At 27.2% G+C, this 15,714-nt stretch overlaps 1 protein-coding gene across 1 annotated transcript in view; it reads right to left on the bottom strand.

Moving 5' to 3' along the window:
* The window catches only part of LOC108557067 (leukocyte tyrosine kinase receptor), a 26,767-nt gene that overhangs the window by 9,234 nt on the left and 1,819 nt on the right, over nucleotides 1-15,714 (bottom strand). The gene's annotated exons all lie outside the window — the stretch shown is intronic.

A 15,714-nucleotide genomic window follows, 5' to 3' on the forward strand; every position in this document is an offset into this window, starting at 1 on the left:
TTTACATTTTTGCTTATATCTCGATAAGTGTTTGCGACAAATTAATTTTGAAGAAACCAAATTAAAGCTAAATATTCACATAGTTATTCAATTTCTTTATATTTTTGCTGTTAAAGATGAGTAAATTTTCGCAAAGCTATGAAGAAAATCAAGATATTAAACAATATAGTTTCCATATACAATATTATATGTATGGATCAAAAAACTAAAGTTGTTTAAATTTCATCAAAAAATACTCATTACATGTAGTTTTCGCTTTGAACTATGTCATGAAAAGTTTTCACAATGGAATGTACACAAAAAAAAAACTGATGTTACGTTGCCGATCCGTGACGTGATGTTGCTTTTAATACATGCTAATTAGTTAACAAGTCTTTGTTTTGGTGGAATCATGAAAACAACGCTGTTTTGCGTGTGTTCGGGGTGTATTTTTACACTGGAAAAGTGCGAGGATTTAATTTTTACTAATGGAATCGTGGGGTCGATATTTGAAACAGTGTTAGTGTATGTATGTGTGTGTGTGTGTGCAACAGCCCCCGCGGTATTACGTAAACAGATTACTGCACGGACGGACGCAACAAGAGCGTGCAATGATCCGTTTGAATGCAAAATTTGTGAAAGCTGCGATTGACTGGGAATCGCCACCGCCCGCGACTATTGCTTCTGCAAGGGATGCTGGGGAAGCGATGATGTAAAATGGTGAAACGAACAGCCGCCCCCTCACGGCCCCGGCCGAGGCCGGATCGATATTTTCCGGATTATGCCCAGCAAATTGCACGCTATCGAATCATTAAGATCTGTGATTACATCCGAGTCCTCTACATCTCCACCTCCGCATCCACGAAAGCATTATCTGATAATTGGTTTGACAATCGAATCGCCGCCTACTTGATATCAGAAAAAGGATTACAATAAAAATAATAATTCGGGATAAATGCAACATTTGCGCATGCAAATTAAAACAATTAATAAGTTTTCGATGTTCTCTCTCTCTCTCTCTTTCAAAATCATTTTCCTGCTCATCCTGATCCACCCTTCAATTATCCTGCAAGATATATTAGTCGGTGTAAGCGTGTGTTGGTATGACGTAGCTTTGCAGGATATCTTCGAGACACGTCCTACAAGTTGCCAGGACGACGGCCCGGGTCCTGCGACCGGTTACGTAACAGACGTGCGTCATGCGGCCGAAACCCTCCATCCCTCTCCGGCGCTCCACCCACTCGCTCTCTCTCTCTCTCTCTCCTTCCAACACCGTCGAAAAGGATTCTTACACACATGTGCACCCCCCCGGGTCCAATGTCGCAGCACCAGTTGATTACACCCTTTTTCCTTCATCCATCCATTTTTTTTTTACTTTCCGATTCTTCCACCCGCCCTAAACTCCTCAACGCGACTGGACGACATGCGAAGGAGGATGCACGAGTAATTCAACAAAATACATATAGATATATAAATATACACACAATTGCTGCTCTTCTGCAGAAACTGAACATATTCTTGTCACTTTCTTTCATCGATGAACAAGCAAGATGCGGAAGGATGAACAAGACCACAGTTGCTGCTGCTGTTTCCTATTTATACTCGACCATCCAAAATGACTATATTTAATTTCATCCGACAAAAACGTCTCATAAATACATCGCACTATTTAGCCGTTTATTTATATCATCATCATCGCACGTCCGATTCACTTAGCGTTATTAAATGGAAGTAATAATCAGCAGGCAGCTCCACCTTTAATATAAGAAAAAACGAAGCAACAACAACAACCAATTAATTTAACGAAAATACTGATGGACCGTTAAATATAAGTTCGCACAAACTTTGGCAATTTGCGCCCACCTTTGTTCATTCTTTCTGCGACGCCCACGATCTTATTTCTTAACATGCAACACGTTCAAATATATTGTAATTTCGGTCTCTCACTTAATTAATATCTTAAATAGATATTTAATAGGTAACATTGTTTTTATTACAAACATCAAATTTCAAATCATTTATTTGTAAATAAAGCAATGTTGCGGCTTCGATCAGTGCGGATTCACTATTTATTTCAAAATAAATCCTCGATTAGTCCTGCTTCAAACAGTGCCATGAAGTAATTTGAAAAAAATAATTAATTTATTTACAATTGCACAGAGAATGTTGAAAGTATTTTTTTTAAATTTCTGAATTAAAATGTTACTTTCATTATAATAATATCGTCTAATAGATATAATAGAAGTGTAAATCAAAGAAATAATATATACACAAATCATGATTTAGGTATTAATTAACAAGAAAATTAATATAATTTTACTGATGTGATTATGATTACAAAATCATATTTATTTGATATTACAATTACAACATTGTTGGTAATTATTCAAGTGCATCAATAAATGTTTTCGAAACGTTTAATTGAACGTAATGAATTTAATAAATAAAATTTATAATAAATTGGCCCGGAATTCCCAATCTCGTTCAATCCATTTTTTACGCAATTAAAAATAGTTTCAAATATTCACGTTTCCTTTATTTAATATGATTAATCCATATGAACACACATAATTATAATATATTAAATATTATTGTGTATCAAATACATACTTATATAATTGTATATAAAATATTTGTTAAAAGGTAGAAAAACAGAAATTTTTGTGATTTAATTTGGGTTTTTCTTGCCAAGCGATTAAAGAAATGATTTTATGATGAATTGAAGCACTGGTGTCTGCTTTTGTCCGAAGGCATTTCCGTTCCTTAATAAAGATTAATATTCAACGAGCCTTAACATTATCCGAAAATAGAAAGCATCGGCGTACATCTATTTCCGTGGAGTGGAAATAGAAGTGCGTTACAAAGTCACACTTTTCTTTATAATTATTACATTAATCTCATGTAAATATACATTTTTTTTAAATCTATATTTGATTGATTTTCTGATCAACTTTCAAAACTATTTCTTTAACAAAATAGAAATTAGAGATTACATGATTTATAATTTCAAGAATTTTTGTTTGTAGTGAAATTTATTAGTTTGTAATCAAAGTTTTTGTATTTACTAAATTGTATTGCATTTATTTCATGTAAATGTTTCTTTTGAATTATTTCTCATTGATCTTCTGAGCTTTTTAAAAAAACAACAATTCAAATAAAACGTTCAACAATTTGTAATAAAAAAATCGTATTTCCTAAATTTCTTCTGAGATTCTCACAAAACTATATAACAAAATCTCATTCAAATAGGAAGTTTATGATTAATATTTATACATTATTTCTTTGATTTAACACAAAGAATTTTCTATATTGAAATAAAAGTTACATCCACTAGATTTCTTATTAATTTTTACTAAGTTTAATGAAAATCAAAGTAAAATATTTTCCGTTTTATTGCTTCCACATTTTATAAATTTGTCCATGAAATAAAATATTTTCTGAATTGATTTTTTTTCTATATTTCGTAAGTTCAAAAGTTTTAAAACATTGATTACATTTTATATCGTATTTAAATTAAACATTTCTTAAAAATGTGACTATTTTAATAATATATTGACAAGATGTATGAAGTGTTAAAGAGTTCAGTATTTCATGTCTTCATTTTATTAGAGTGTCATTCTGTGTCACCCATCCAACTTCTATTCTGGAAAGAAGATGCTTAACATTTTTTAATCATTTGTAATATATACTAGAGAGATTTGTACAATTAATATTTAAAGTGTTAAAATGTATAAAATATTGTGTTATCATTTTATTAGATTGTCATTGTGTATCACCAACTCAACTTCTATTCTGGAAAGAAGATGCTTAACTTTTTCTAATCATTTGTAATATTTACTAGAAAGATTTGTACAATTATTGTTTAAAGTGTTAAAAGTATAACATATTATGTCATCAATTTATTAGAGTGTCATTCTGTATCACCCACCAGACTTCTATTCTGGAAAGAAGATGCTTAACTTTTCTAATCATTTGTAATATATACTAGAAAGATTTGTACAATTAATATTTAAAGTGTTAAAAGTATAAAATATTGTGTCATCATTTTATTAGAGTGTCATTCTGTATCACCCACCCAACTTCTATTATGGAAAGAAGATGCTTAACCTTTTCTAATTATTTGTAATATGTATTAGAAAGATTTGTACAATTAATGTTAAAAGTGTTTAAAGTATAAAATATTGTGTTATCATTTTATTAGAGTGTCATTATGTGTCATCCATACAATTTATATTCAGGACTCAAGCTTAACTTTCCTAAGAATCTGTAAAGTGTTCTAAGGAGATTATACAGTGATTGTATTAAGTATTAAAAGTCTGTTAGTGTGACTTGTTGTGTCATCCATCCAACTTCTACTCGAAACACATACTGCTTAACTATTGTATTTTTTTATAAAGTATTCTAGGTAGCTGTTTCTTCGTGGTCTATGAATAGTCATAACACATGCATTCTTGTAAAACTATCAAACAGATTTGGCTAACTGGATTTCGCAATAATTTGCAAAATGCTGAACGACGTGTTGCCTAAATTAAAATAAACAATTTGAATTTGAAAACTCGTCTAGATGCTTTAAAAACTGTAGATAATGAATAGTTGTGCAGATCTACGTATGTTTGGAATAATAAGCTATAAAGAGCGTGCGTTTATTGTTTCATCTTCGGAATAATTTATTTGTTATGCAAAATGAATGTGCGCCTTCTCCAAAAAAACAATGTTCTAAAAATAGTGGGAACGAGCTGTGAGAGGTGAAACCCTCGACTTTCATCGAAATTGAATGGAAGAAAAAAAAAATAGAAGTAGGTGCGAATCAACAGTGCACATTCAGAACCAATTACTTATCCACCCCTACAACATACGAGATTGTAATTAGCGGACTTCTTTTTTTCTGTATAGCATTAGATTGATTGGTTGGTGGAGATGTTCGGATGGATCGATCGATGATGTGCACTGAATGAGCTGAAACACACGTCCGTGATGTGCCGAAAAGTTATCGTTGCGTAACTCGGACATTCGGCAATATGCAAAAAGGTGACGCTATTAATCTCGGTGGGCCGTGATCAATAACTGGTTAAACTATTTACGAAACAGCGGAATTGGGCAATTCCCTCGACGCTATTACAGGTTGCATGCATGCTGCAGCTTCAATCCGGGATTCGGATCGATGTTACGAATAAACCGCGCCAAACAATTCGCATGTATTTACAAAATTTCGCATACGGAAATTGCATAAAAATTGCATTATGATAAACATCCGATATTCGAATATTTTCAATATATGAAACTACACATTACTTCTACGCGATTTCATATTTGTTCATTATTGAATCATTTCGACTACTAAATCACGAAGTATTGTATTTTCAATAATCTGTTGTATTTTGAATTACATTAAGTCATCAATATACACCTAAAACGAAAAAAACTAAAAAAAACTGTGAACAACAATTAGCTTAGAAAATAAGTGAATAATTTCATAAGTCGGAAAATTTATGGATACTTTGTTATAGGAAATAATTGTTAATTATTGATTACTAAATCAAAGGTAAATGACATTTTTTGATAAAATAATAGTTCTCTTCCATAATTAAATGTTTGTAAAGGTGAAGAATTAAATGGATAATTTTTGATAATCAAATTTAACTGAAAGAATTAACCACAAATTAGATTAAAAGAAAATAAAATTGAATAAAAAGCATTATTCACGTGCATTAATTGTTAATTATTGAATGATTTTTAATACTAAATGATAAATACTTTAAGAAAGTACAAAAAAAATATAATAAAACAATGCAATGTTGTTATATCTGAAGAAGTGAGCTATAAAATGATATTTTGAGATTGTAGACAATCCGATTTAATGGAATTACAACTTTCACATATGTAAATTGAAAAGTTCATTATGTAAATTGTAGAATATTCAAGTATTTTCAATACCAAAACCTGTAAAACAGTGATTAGCAAAATATGGCAATTATTTATGAGAAATAATTATTAATTATTGAAACGTTTTGATTGAATCAAGTCTAAAAAGTATGACATTCCGATTTAATGGATTAACTTCTTCATGAGAAATAATTATACAATTATTGAATTTATTTTGACCACTAAATCACGAATAATTACAACTTTCACGGACAATGCAAACACTATTATGCTAAATGTTGAAATATTTTCAATAATTTGTTGTATTTTGAATTACATTAAGTCATCAATACACACCTAAAACGAAAGAAACTGAAAAAAAACTGTGTAAAACAATTAGCTGAATATAACTGAATAATTTCACAAGCCGGAAAATTTATGGATATTTTGTTATAGGAAATAATTGTTAATTATTGATTACTAAATCAAAGGTAAAAGATATTTTTTGATAAAAAAATAGTTCTGCTCCATAATTAAATGTTTGTAAAGGTGAAGAATTAAATGGATAATTTTAGATAATCAAATTTAACTGAAAGAATTAAAGGATTTAAGTACAAATTAGATTAAAAGAAAAGTAAATAAAAAGTGCATTAATTGTTAATTATTGAATGATTTTTAATACTAAATGATAATTACTTTAAGAAAGTACAAAAAAATATATAATAATAGAATGCAATTGTTGTATCTGAAGAAATGAGCTATAAAATGATATTTCGAGATTGTAGACAATCCGATTTAATGTAATTACAACTTTCACATATGTAAATTGAAAAGTTCATTATGTCAATTGTAGAATATTCAAGTATTTTCAATACCAAAACCTATAAAACAGTGATTAGCAAAATATGGCAATTATTTATGAGAAATAATTGTTAATTATTGAAACACGTTGACTAAATCAAGGTTAAAAAAGTATGACATTTCGATTTAATGGAAGTAATTTCTTCATGAGAAATAATAATACAATTATTGATTTTATGTTGACTAAATCAGATATTTTTACAACGTTCACATATGTAAATTGAAAAGTTCATTATGATAATTGTAGAATATTCAATACCTATAAAATAGTGATCAACAATATATGAACATTATTTATGAGAAATAATTATTAATTTTTGAATCATTTGGAGAATCAAGACTAAAAAGTATGAAAAAAGGAAAGAATTTAACTAAAATGTTATTAAGAAGATAATAGTTTATGGTTTCTTCTACATTAAAACATATTTTTTACAATTAAATTGAAAGAAGTTTGTGGCTACTACATTTTTTGCAATTTCATTAAAATTTTCATTGAAATAACTTAAAGAAATTAATTCTTACCAATCGGAAAGTTTACTTTTTGTTCAACAATTCAATATTTCCAAAAACTTAAGGATTAAATCTATAAATGAATATTTCTAGATTGTGAAGAATTCAATTTCAGTGAAAGAATTAACGAACTGAAGAACTTAGAACTGAATTTTTGTCTTTTAATTAGTTATATTAATTTATAATTACTTACATCAACGGATAAAGAAAGATATCCGTTTAAAGAAAAATATTAAATGATTAATAACTATATATTTGTTACAACACAAGTTGGTAATATTTTTTTAATAACTTGACAAATGTAATTACAAGTTCGTTTCAATCAAATATTTCTTGTTTCTTAATTAGTTTTAATGATCGAGAATTGCCTACATCAAAGCAGTTTTAACCTTTGAAAATGTTATATAACAAGTTTATAAAGGAAATTCAAAGAGAAAATCTGCAATATTTAACTTATTGCACCTTTCATTCTATCAAAAAATATCTTTAATAATAATAATAATAAATAAACAATCAATATTTGTATTATTAATATGTTATGAGGATTTAGATAAAGATTGAATAATACCACAATAATCTGTGACTCATAAAACAAAGATTATAATTGAAAAGCTTTAAATAAATGTATTTATAAATTAATTTCAAATATACAATATAATTTTTTTTCTTATCTTTTAATTAAGAAATTGTCGACAATTTTAAACCGTTCATTAAATTCATCAAAGAAATATGAAGACAGGTTTAATGTACAAACAAAATTTATAGTAGTTATCCAATAAAGATTTTCAAATAAATCATATAAATATTTACAAAAAAAAACCTTAATGAATTTATTTCAAATTCGAGACATCTTCCAACCAATTTCTTTATAGGATTTCTGTACGTTTTAAATCATGGATTTGTCAGTTTATTTATAAATCCGATATTTAATTATATAATGTATAAATCTATCATTTTTTGGCATACGAAAATATACGTTTTAAATCTATTTATACGATAAAACATTTTCGGAATGCTCAATATAATCTATTTTAAAGGACAAAAGCATCGATTGACAACGGTTTTCTTTGCTTTAAATAAGAAATAAACAATATTTAAAGCACGTTGCCAATAACAATTAGTAAAAGAACGTAATAGGGTTTAACATTATCCACTCATTCTCATTGTAAATTTCCGCGATTAACATTCTCTATACTTCTGTTTTTTTTCTGTCTTTATTTCTCTCTTAAGAGACATACAGAAAAGAGAAAGAAAGAAACAAGAGCCTTGATTTAAATACCAACTCGAGTCGCATAATGGCGCATGAGTTTCGCCAGTTAAAAGCTTACTAAAACTTATATTTTCAGTTAATGCCTTCACGTATTCTGCGCCATTAAAGTTCCATCCAGTTCTACACGTGAAACCATTTAATTCAGCCTTTCTTTCCTACCTGTCCTTTCATATCCGTTACCAAACTACTATCATATTTAATTACGCCCTTCGAAATTACATTCCAGATGATTTCAAGATCTCATAAAAAGAAATTCATTATTCGCGTGCATTTTTTTTTCATAACTGACAATGGAAAAAAAGGAATATTGCGGTTCGGAGAAAAATAAATATTAAATTTATTAAGATTTATTATATAGAACAATTCCAAACTCAAAGAAGTGCAATAAGATAAAGCTTAATTAAAAATTGTGCTCGTTTATTAGAAATAATAATTTAGGAAATTAATTTTCATTTGTATAAAATTAATGTAATTAGAAAGGAACTGCACTTTTTTACTGAATTTAATTAAAAATTGAACTCGTTTTATATAAAATCTACTATAAGAAAAAAAAATTTAGAACAATTCCAATAAAAAGAAATGCCTTTTTCCAATGAGTTTAATTATAAAAATGAGAAATTCTAATTTAAAAATAAACAAATAAAATAAGTTAATAAGTTTTATATGGAAATGAATGTGAATTTGATTTAAAAACTTCATTGACATTCGAAGCAAATATTGCAATAAATTCGAACAATTCCAATCAAAAGTTTCATTAAAAAATTCTATGTGAAATGAATGCGAGTTCAATTTAAAAAAGTTTCTTATATGAATAGTTGAATGCGAATTGTACGAATGCGAAGAAGTCTTTTTCTTTTAGTGAGAAACGCATAGAATGATGGTCTTCTCATTCGATCTCATCTGTAAATTGATTTCGAAATAGCGGAAATTAGAGAAGTGCGCGTTCCGCTCTCGATTTTCCGCTTCTCGAAGATGGAAAATTGTATTAATTTTTTATTCGATTTCGAATCATATATTCAATTTGAAATGCATCCGATATCAAAATCATGTTCGTGATTTTATTATAAAATGTATTAGTTTCTTTTAATACGTAAATAGGAAATGAGATGCATGCTGTAACTGGGTCTATATCGCAAGCCCGACAACCGAAAGACCGACGTTCGAAATCCCGAGTGTATCGAAATCCCGGCTGCATTAAAATCCCGACGCTTGAAATCCCGACTTCCATAATCCCGACTACCATAAAAATGTTATTGTAGAAATTTATAATAATAAAAGACACTGTCGGGATTTCGATATTGTCGGGATTATGGAACTAGGGATTTTGAGCCAGCCGAGATTTCGAACGTCGGGATTTCGGTTGTCGGGCTTGCGATTGCCATCGACTGTAACTATACACACTATAAACTATAAACATTAAAAAAATAATTAGTTAAATATTTATGGTTGTTTTTCTGTGGTTATTTGTGCTTAATTATAACTATCCGAATTTGATGACGATTCTCATGGTTCTTACTCGTCATTAAGAGACACCATTTGGTGAAATGAAATGGAATTTAATGCTAGGTATTCCTAACTGAAATGAGACACAATTATCACTCTTCCCACTATTCTTTTTAAATATTTATAGCTATTTTTCTATCCTCTTTCGGTTCTTAATTGTACTTAATTATAACTGTCAATGACTGTTTTCGTAGTTGGTACTCTTCATTCATGTCTTATATAATCTATAGTGTGAATACGACATTTAGTGAATTAGTCTATACATATTTCATTTTTTAAAGTAAAATTTAAAAATTGGTAAAAATCCAACTGTTAGAAATGATTCATAATCTGTTTAATTTATAAATCTTGGTATAATCTATAAGATTTCAATGTCAGTTTATAAAGATGATACTTCTAACTGAAATGAGAGATCCTTTTGGTTCTTATTTCTGCTTAAATATAACTGTCAGACTTCAATGACTATTTTAATATTTGTCTTATATCAAGAATAGTGTGGATTCAATGTGTATACTGTCAGTTACATAGGTGGTACTTCTCATTTATGTCATATATCACGAATAGTTCACGAATTAATCAATATATTTTAAAAATCAAAAGTTGTTTTTTTTCAATTTAAAAATTTAAACCTATTTTAGTTAAAAGTGGAACTTTCAATTTTTACTTTTAAACGTTTTCAAAAATATTCAATTTGTAATAGGCGCGCATTCAGTGACTTCTCTTCTCATCGTCACTCGTTATTCGAAACGTGGCTCGTTTTTCAAACAATTCATTTTGCTCGTTATGCGAGGTTCCACTGTAATTTCAAAAAATTCTTCAAAATTAATTTATAATATAAAAATATAATTATTGAATAACTATCAGATTTCAATGACACTTTACAAGTTCATACTTTCCATTTATGTGCTATTTCACGAATAGCAACATTTAGTGAATTACTCTAAATTTTTGTAAAAGAAAAAGATTGTATTCAATATGAAAGCCATTTTTGTTTATTATAAATGATAAGATATAGCTTTTAATTAAATATCAAAGGTGATGGCATTGAAAGTACGTTAAAACTTATATAAAATAATTCTGAAAGAATTGTTAGAAGAGTTTTGTGTGAATTGTGGATTACTTTGTGTAAAATGAATGTAACATTTTCAGTCGATTATGTTTCATATCAAGCGTAGTATATTTAATATTTAATTAGTCTATATATTTATAATAAAAAAAACAAGATTCAATTCAATTCAAAGGTGGAATTTTAAACTTTATTACATAATTTCTAGGGTATTTCTGTTTGAAATGTGAATTAGTTTTTGTAACAAAATTAATGTAACAAATCTTTACATTTTCAGTCGATTTCAAAGCTGTTTTTCATATAATGTCTCATATCTACTATAGTGTGGATACATCATTTAATTAGTCTATATATTTATACAAAACAATAAGATTATAAATTTCAAGTGGAATTTAACACTGATTAAACTTTATTACACAATTTCTGAGGCATTATACGAAATAAGTTAATAATCTGTTCGAAATGTGGATTACTTTTTTTAAAGTGAATATAACAAACCTTTACATTTTCAGTCGATTTTAAAGCTGTTTTTCATATAATGTCTCGTATCAAGTATAGTGTGGATGCACCATTTAATTAGTCTATATTTATAAAGAAAACAAGATTATAATTTCAAAGGTGGAATTATCACCTTTATTACATAATTTCTAAGGAATTGTTCAAAATCAATGAATAATCTGAAATGTGGATTACTTTTTGTAACAAACCTTTACATTTTCAGTCGATTTCAAAGCTGTTTTTCATATAATGTCTCATATCTAAAATGAATGTAACATTTTCAGTCGATTATGTTTCATATCAAGCGTAGTATATTTAATATTTAATTAGTCTATATATTTATAATAAAAAAACAAGATTCAATTCAATTCAAAGGTGGAATTTTAAACTTTATTACATAATTTCTAGGGCATTTCTGTTTGAAATGTGGATTCGTTTTTTTTAACAAAATTAATGAAATAAATCTTTACATTTTCAGTCGATTTTAAAGCTGTTTTTATATAATGTCTCGTATCAAGTATAGTGTGGATGCACCATTTAATTAGTCTATATTTATAAAGAAAACAAGATTATAATTTTCAAAGGTGGAATTATCACCTTTATTACATAATTTCTAAGGCATTGTTCAAAATCAATGAATAATCTGAAATGTGGATTACTTTTTGTAACAAACATTTACATTTTCAGTCGATTTCAAAGCTGTTTTTCATATAATGTCTCATATCTACTATAGTGTGGATACTTCATTCAATTAGTCTATATATTAATACACAAAAATAAGATTATAAATTTCAAAGGTGGAATTTAATACTGAATAAACTTTATTACATAATTTCTTTGGCATTGTTCGAAATGAGTAAATAATCTGTTTGCATTGTGCATTACTTTTTGTAAAGTGAATGTAACAAACTTTTACATTTACAGTCGATTTTAAAGCTGTTTTTCATATAATGTCTAGTATCAAATATAGTGTGAATGCACCATTTAATTAGTCTATATTTATAAAGAAAACAAGATTATAAATTTCAAAGGTGGAATTATCACCTTTATTACATAATTTCTAAGGAATTGTTCAAAATCAATGAATAATCTGAAATGTGGATTACTTTTTGTAACAAATCTTTACATTTTCAGTCGATTTCAAAGCAGTTTTTCATATAATGTCTCGTATCAAGTATAGTGTGGATGCACCATTTAATTAGTTTATATTTACCAAAAAAAAGCAAGATTATAAATTTAAAAGGTGGAATTATCAACTTTATAACATAATTTCTAAGGCATTGTTCAAAATCAATTAATAATCGGTTTGAAATGTGAATTAGTTTTGTAAAGTGAATGTAACAAAACTTTACATTTTCAGTCAATTTTAAAGCTGTTTTATATAATGTCTCGTATTAAGTATAGTGTGGATGCACCATTTAATTAGTCTATATATTTACAAAAAAAAATATGATTACATAATTTCAGAAGCATTGTTCAAAATGAGTTAATAATCTGTTTGAATTGTGGATTAATTTTTGTAAAGTTAAGTGAAGGATAATCATTACATTTTCGGTCGATTTTAAAGCCGTTTTTAATGTAATATCTTATATGAAACACAAGATGGACGCAACTTTAAATTAATCTATATATTTTTAGTGATCAAAGGTGAACAAAAATTAATTTCTGAAGTGAATTACTTTGGTAAAGTAACAAATTATAGCAACCGTTTGTAATATAATATCACATATTGAGAAGACGCAACATTGAATAACAAAAAAAGTTTAATTTAATCATATCAAATATGAACATATTTATAATCCACTTGAATTATTAATTAGTTTTGTAAAGTAGCAATTACATTTCCAGTTTGATTTTAAAGTCAATTCTTTCATAGTATTTATTTTTATTCAATCAGAAACTTGAAACTGAAAATACTCGTTCGATGCTCGCTGCATCGACGGATGGAACGGACTAATTACAAGGAGTGTAAATAAACCAATTACGAAGGATTATAAAGGAAAATAATCTTGTCCGATCGGTTTACGATCGAAGCGCGTGCAGCTCGAAACCGTTTCGAATTCGTTTCTAATTAAGTCCTCGACTTGATTGATTTATAGCAAACATACTAAAAAAAAAATATGTAAACAGCTTATGTTTATGCGAATGTAATGGAACGTTAATTTTAAACTAATTATTGTGTACATTATAATATTACGTCATAAAGATTTTATTACTATTATTTTTTTTTAACTTTTCATCAAAAATTTAATATTCTTAATAAAATACCATTAAATGAATGCTAGTTGTGACCCAAATTCTAGTAGTTATTGTATAGAATACCTAAGCACTACAATTCTATCTACATTTATGAGTTCTCTAGTAAATTATTTGTTATTCCACATTTACAGAACTCTACAATTATTTCAAATTAAATTAATGTTTTACTGATTATTTGTCAATGAAATTGTCCACAAATTACATATTTATTCTTGGTTTTAAGTTAGTTTTTTTGCAAATTCATACAATACATTTTTGAAATATTTGTTAAACATAATTTCGAATATTTGTGAATATTCAATATTAACTTTAATTGATAAATTGGTCATAATTATGGTTTGTCGTCCATGATTTAAATTATACTAAACGATTTTTATTACTCCGACATTCTCAGTTCACAATAGACTTTAAAGAATAGTTGAGCATTTTTCTTCAGCTGTGGACGAATGCGATACATTTCTTGTCGCTTCAACACATAAACTAGCATTAGTATACTATAACTATATTAATTTAATTAACAATTTTATTAATTTTAAATTACTAACAACTTTAAAAACTTACAAAAAAAGTTAGTAGTTTAAAAGAAGCAGTATAATCTTTGTAAATTACAGTAATACCTCGCATAGTGCGGTACTGTTTGAAACCGGACTAATCGATGAATTTAAATAATTTATTTGCTCAATTAAAATTTATTTTGTATAGAAATTTACAAACCGCACTATGCGAGGTATTGCTGTATACTATAATTGGAATAAGAATGAATGTGTTTTAATAACACATTATAATTGGATTGGAAAATTTGAATTGCTGAAAAGTAAATTGATTTCAATCGACACGTCAAATATTAAATTTTTAATCACTAAAGTAAAATTAGGAGGCGTAAAAACATATCATTTGTTATCAGAAACATAAATAGACTATTAACAAATCTAGTGATGAACATCTTTTTAAAATGGATTTAAAAAAATGTTAATTGTTAATTTTACAATAGTTGAAATATTTATAAAACGCTATTAGAAGTAATTAAATTTTATCTATCTAAAAATTAACAACGTACAATTTCCGATTTCAATTGAATGCAATAAAATTATTGATAATTGATTTTATGGCGTGCATTACTATCTAATGGGAAATAATCCTAGAGATTATTTATATTAATAGACTCTATCAACAATGGTATTTCGAATACCCACTTATTTAATAGTTCTAACAAGGTTTAGTTTCAGAATATTTAATTAAAGTGGAAAACGTATTTTCTATAAAAATATTACGCATCAAATCAATGCTATTAGTTTACGTATTTTAAATACGTATTTACGTATTTATTACATACTAAGTTAGATAATTTGTTTTTTTCGATTAATCCAATAAGAATATCTTAGTAATCGTGTTTCAACTACTTTCAAACGATATATAAATAAGAGCGATTTAAGTTATTTCTCATCAAATCGATATTCGTTTACATATGTATGTTTTCAAATAATCGTAGGAGGTTTGGAAAAAAAAAAACTAACAAGATAAGTTTTTTATTTACATCTTATTGCTGTTTGTCAACATTGAATCAATACATTTAGAACTTTTAAATAGTAGGCGACATTTGAAGTAAATGACAGTTCATCTTTAAAAAAAAAATAATAAGGTAAGTTAAATTTTCATTTCTTAATCTTTATACGTAATTATTCGAATAGAAATGTTTTAATTAAGAATTAGGTGATATTTCTTATATAACAGATATGCTTAATGATCCAATACGTATGTATGTTTACATTAGTTTATTAGTTACATATTTTAAATTTATTACATACTAAGTTAGGTAATTTGTTTCGATTAATCCAATAAGAATATCTTAGTAATCGTGTTTCAACTACTTTCAAACAAAATATAAATAAGAGCGATTTAAGTTATT

Source organism: Nicrophorus vespilloides, unplaced genomic scaffold, assembly GCF_001412225.1.
Source record: "Nicrophorus vespilloides isolate i.1.1-1 unplaced genomic scaffold, Nicve_v1.0, whole genome shotgun sequence".
Lineage (NCBI taxonomy): Eukaryota > Metazoa > Arthropoda > Insecta > Coleoptera > Silphidae > Nicrophorus > Nicrophorus vespilloides.